Raw genomic sequence first — 6000 nt, 5'->3', positions numbered from 1 at the left:
TCCTGTGTGACCACTGCATATCTTTCCAATTTGGTAAACCTGGGTCAAGCTGAGAGAGGATGACACACAAATCATTTTGTGGTATTCTAAAAGATCATAATCTTAGTAACTCAAGTCTGTGTTAATCAAAAAATGTGATGTTTTCATTGTTATTAAGCCCCCCAAGACCTAGATTGGTATCATAAACCCGACAATAGGCAAAAAGTGGAGGAAACCTTATTTTGTAGGAGTGAGGGAATAAAAGCCTGGCATAAACTACACGAGTGGGAGGGTTGTACAAGTATATATCACCCCAGCAAATAGTGTAACATTAAAAAAGGAGAAAAAAGCAAGGGTCATCTGGTTTCCACTAAGAAGATAAAATGGTTCACTGGGAGTATTTTACCAGCCTCTTTGTTACTGGGAGGTGTCCATGCTGCTCTCTCTATCATCATCCAGTTGACACAACATTAAAGGCTTCAAACAGACGCGCTGGGTCCCTTAATCAAAAACTAATTGTAATAGATATTGGGGGAGTGCTAACACTCTGACCGCTCAGGCTGGTATCAGTCATCCAAAGCTGGAGATATCATTAAATTCAACACAGTGATAGCTGAGACAGGGCAAAATAAGTGTGAAGTGCTCCATTTACTCTAATACCATACTCCATGAGATAAGTTCACAGTGAGCTTATCAAGCTGTGTTAAAAAGGAATTGAAAAACAAAACAGGAAAGTGATCCCTTCAAGGCGTTTTGATATGAGCTTTTTTTATGGCAGAGAGTATCTTTATTTTGGCCAAGGCTCATTCCTTGACACTACAACGTGTAGTCTACTGAATGGCTGTTTTAGCTTCAATCCCCAAAAGTTAGCATGTCACCTAGTTAGAAAGTTGCGATGACAATATTTTAGAAATATTTTAATATCAAAAATAAGAAATTGCAAGTTTCTTTGTTGTAATAGTTTTAAATCCAGTCACAGAATACAGTAGCATAACGGTCAAGATGTCGTGAAACAAAAAACGATTGGATTTAAACATGTGTATGTGCGTTCTTGCGTGTGAAGTGGATGTGTGTATGCATTATGCTATTATAGGGATTACTAGCTGGTCATTCCACTTTAAAAATATTGAGCAACACAAGGTTTAATTACACTAATTGATTCCTTTTGCATTTTTATTAGTTAAAGTCATTATAATAGCAATTCTTCTCATTGGCACGACATGTTGGAACTTTAAGGAGGTTTTTCTTATATTAACCTTCTTGACAATCCCCAGTTTAGCCTATTGGAATCCCTGTCAAATTCCATGAGCAAGGATGTAGCAGGCTGTCTTGTCAGAATGCAATTCCCATCTCCTGAGATGATTGGGTTAGGAATTAGGAGTACAGATACACTTTCCTTCCTCACCATGTCGTGGCTTTGGCCGGGTTCATTCTTTTGTAGTTAGTTATGCAGCCTCTAAACATCTAAATCTCTGCCATGTGGGTGATAACGACTTGACTATAAGTGTATATTAGATAAGAGCTCGGTTTGTATTGTCAATTAAAAGGTTGATGGTGGAATTAACATTAGTATTAATGTATTCTTTTATAGAGAGTACTTTATGCCTCCACAGAGGATGGAGGGAGACATAACCCAATCCTTTCCCCCATGATTTTGAATGCACTGCTAACTGATACAATCAGTTTCCACTAGCATTGCTATATTCTCCAAAAAAGATAGACAGGTTATTCTGGATGTTCCTAAATAACCAAACAATTTCTAAAATGGTTTGGCGTAAACAACAACACCCTAGGAAGTTGAAAATAAGCTACAATTTGAAAGGAAAGTGAACTGTCCCTTTAAGCACCCATTGAACCCCTACCTAAACTGGACAACGGAATTAGATTTCTTCCTCTTTCTCAACATTGACACATATCATCAGGCAACTGACAAACGTTTGAATGAGCTTTGGTGTGCAGTCCCAACTTTCTATGTTTCATCAGTCCTATTCACCTCTATGTTTATGTATAAAGATAATGATATGCCCATTGATATCTTGGATACAAAACCCACATGTCTAGGATTTTCTATTTAGATATGGGGGCATATTTACCACAATATCCAGTTGTATGATGCTAAGGAGTTAAACTGTGTGCCCTATCTGGACACTGGCTTGGGAAAGTCCGTTTTCTACTACCAAAACTGTATGCCTGAGCAATGTAATTGGGAAAATGCATGCAGTACCCACCCAGCACCACCACTCCTTCTGCTCTTCCTTGTGGATAACAAATGGGCCTTTTCTCTGGGAATTGAGGCTAAACGATGGTTTCACTTAGAGAGCAAAGTGACTGTCCATCTTCATAACAGTTTTTCCATCAAAGAGCAATGAATCCCATCCCATCCCACTGGCTCTTATTAAACACAGGCAATGGATATCCTCTCTGTGTAGGCCTGCAAAGCCAGCCCCTGTGTCAGCCTCGCACCTGCAACGATCAGCTTCTTCTACTCTTGTAAAAAAATAAAATAATAATACATACATCTGCCCAGGGGAGCACACCTCCATTTGACACCTCCATTTGATTCAAATTACCAAAGGCATTTCTTATTGGTGAGGTCACATGGAAAAAGCACAGGTCACAGAGTTCAATGGCTGAGGGAATTTCACTCTTTGTTTACCTTTTAACTTATATGGTCTTTCTCTAATTGTGGAGTGAGAACACTTTTCAAAGTTTAAGCCTCTTATAATTGTAATTACTTCTAAATATATCTCACAACAAACAATATTAGATTGAATGTTACAATTAAATATTTACCTATAGCATTTTACCCTGCTTTATGCAAATTGTCGCCTATTTATAGTATATAGATACAACATTTGCAACTATGTTGATATACAGCAATTATGATATACAGCTATGTTGATATACAGCTATGTTGATATACAGCAATTATGATATACAGCTATGTTGATATACACTATGTTGATATACAGCTATTTGATATACAGCATATGATAACAGCTATGTTGATATACAGCAATTATGATATACAGCTATGTTGATATACAGCTATGTTATAACAGCTATGTTTGAATACGAGCTTTCGTTGATATACAGCTATGTTGATATACAGCAATTATGATACACAGCTATGTTGATATACAGCTTTGTTGATATACAGCTATGTTGATATACAGCTATGTTGATAAACAGAAATTATGATACACAGCTATGTTGATATACAGCTATGTTGATATACAGCTATGTTGATATACAACTATTATGATATACAGCTATGTTGATATACAGCTATGTTGATATATAGCTATACTGATATACAGCCATGTTGATATACAGCAATTTGACAAACTAGGGTGATGGTAAGGGCTAGTAGATAGTTAGTTGAATACAACAAAATAAGAAGAAACACACTGATTGGCATGGCATCATGGTCAGCCAAATCTAATGAATCCTGGCATGGGTTTGTATTAGGCTACTATCAATTTTAAAGGGGTAACATTTTACACCACTCTTGGCTTGAGTGTGGCACGCTGGTGGCACATACACCGACGATAATTTCACTTAGCCAAAGATATTACCCTGTAAGACAACAAGCTAAGTCAACCTAGTTATCCTGATGCCACACAACAAACCGTGAAAGCTTAAACACACCAATGCCTGTTACACTGACACTTTTAAAACAGCAACATTGTCCCACATTATGTACTCTGAGAAAGGGGTTCCTTAGTACATGTTGCACAATCATTTGGCATAATTGTTTTGCCTTGTCGTTTTGCCTTGTCAGGTAATGTGCTTTTTTCTGAGCAGAAAGACACTGAATAACTCCCACACAGATCCAGGATGAAAAGGGAGCTTCCTTTAGATCACAGTGTATTGGTGAATGTTAACAGTTTAAAACTTAATCAGATACTGAAGTAGACTTAAGCATGCTGAAGGTGCACCTATAAAGTGACATCTTGTGTCCATCACTATGTCACACAGAGTGCACACAGAGGTTGTGTAGTGTTCAGACATTAGCTAATGTCATTTTCTCGTCAGTGAGGTCAAAGGGCCTAATCTCATGTTATAGGATTTACTGAAGCCTATTATCTCATGGGGTAAACGGCTGGCCCTGTGACAAGGTGTTAGATAACAGTCTGAATATCCTAACTATTTCTAGTGCTACGAAATACACTTACACCAACATCATTTTTTTGTTTAATCTAACCAAACCCTAACCCAGACGATGCTGAGCCAATTGTGCGCCGCCCTATGGGACTCCCAATCACTACCGGTTGTGATACAGCCTTGAATCGAACCAGGGTCTGTAATGACGCCTCTAGCACTGAGATGCAGTGCCTTTGACCACTGCGCCACTCAGGAGCCCGTAGGCAATGGCCAAGAGGAAGTCTATGACATGGAATATCCAAGGCAGATTTTTTGGGGGGGTCCTTTTGTTGTAATGTATTCACTTTCTTTTCCTTATGACAAATGCAACAATTAGGCCTATTCCCTCTCACTAGGATTACGATGTGTCTATCTTGGCAACGTCTTGATGGCACCAGGTCTTGTGGATCAGTCCCTCGGGCTTCATTGAATATATTTCTCCCTTAATACTCATTCCCTATTTGTGTTAACATGCTGGGTCACCTGTCTCGCAGCTGTCCATGTGACTGGATCTGCCTTTTTGTCATCAAGAGGTACCTGCAGTAGTGACCCTACAATAAAGAGTCATTATCTATCCGCCCTCAGTCTTGTGTACCCTGCACAAAGCCGCTGGAGGAATCCTGGCCTTGTCTTTTATAATTCATTTCTGCTGGGTATAAATGTCAGTGTCCTTTTGTGAGGATTACAGACATTCCCACATTAGGGCTGGGCTGACCGTTCCATGAGGAATCGTGGGAGTAGAATAGAGCATTTGATTTCAGATAATGTTGAACGAGACAAATGCCACTGGACTGGCAGGGGCCCTTTGTCTGAGCCTGGCTGGAGTTGGAGACCTGAATCTGAGACAGTCTATGTCAGCGAGTGCTTGAAGAGAAGAAAACGGCAGTGCAGTGTGGATTTCACTGACTGTTATAATACAATTTGTCAGGTTTTATGATGTCTGTGACAGCTGAAATTCATCCCCTTAACCTTTTAAATTCCATCTCATTACGCCACGAAAAGCCATCTAAGATCCTAATTTGTCATTTTGTACACCATCATTCACCAGGACCCATCTAAGGAGAACTCTATAGTTTCCCCTGTGGTTGCGCAACAAACACAATCACTACTGATACAAAACCAGAACATAAACGTTGCTCGATGCCAATCTTTTCACCTGTTGCACTTCTTTGAATTTGCACCTGCAAAGATACTCCATCGGTCCTCCAAAAAGAGGCTCCCTCGGTCCTCCAAAACAAAAACAAACAACTGTTAGGGCCAGAGAGGAAATATAAACTACAGAGTGAGCTCTGCAATGGCCTTATGTAGTGAAAATCATGCTTTTCCAGATGATTTTCAAACAGCAGTCTGTATAGCAATATCTGTGGCCAACCAGCAAATTAAACAGAGTTTGGTTACTCGTTGTTTGGATCCTGGAAAGATCATGTGGATCAGGTCAAATAGAGCATATCTGCATTACGTACATGAGTACAAAACACTTGTAGCACAAACGATGGCTTGAAGAGATCCTCCATAAGTTCAGTAATCGGTATATTGATTGTTAATGTCATCATGTGTTAGTATAGAAGCAGTCATGTGGCAGGCAGAACAATTCAAGGGCCTCATTGTTCATTCATCAGCACCCCTGATTGGGCCCATGTCTTGCTTAGCTGCAGGCTAGCTAGATAAAGATCACTAGATGATTGGGCACACACATTCTTAACATGGCTGACCCGTGACATCTCAGAGGCAGGCGGGGAGCCTGTCATTATGTGTACAATGCTCTGCTTTCTTCTCTCTTATCTTTACCGATGACATTGAGAGTTTTTGCATTAACTCATTAACGACAAGACTCATCATTAAAGGCATCAAGGGGACCATAGGCGTTGTGCAGGG

This window comes from Salvelinus sp. IW2-2015, linkage group LG4q.1:29 (assembly GCF_002910315.2).
Source record: "Salvelinus sp. IW2-2015 linkage group LG4q.1:29, ASM291031v2, whole genome shotgun sequence".
NCBI lineage: Eukaryota > Metazoa > Chordata > Actinopteri > Salmoniformes > Salmonidae > Salvelinus > Salvelinus sp. IW2-2015.
The sequence above is the reverse complement of the archived record's forward strand: the minus strand, read 5'-3'. Positions refer to the sequence as shown.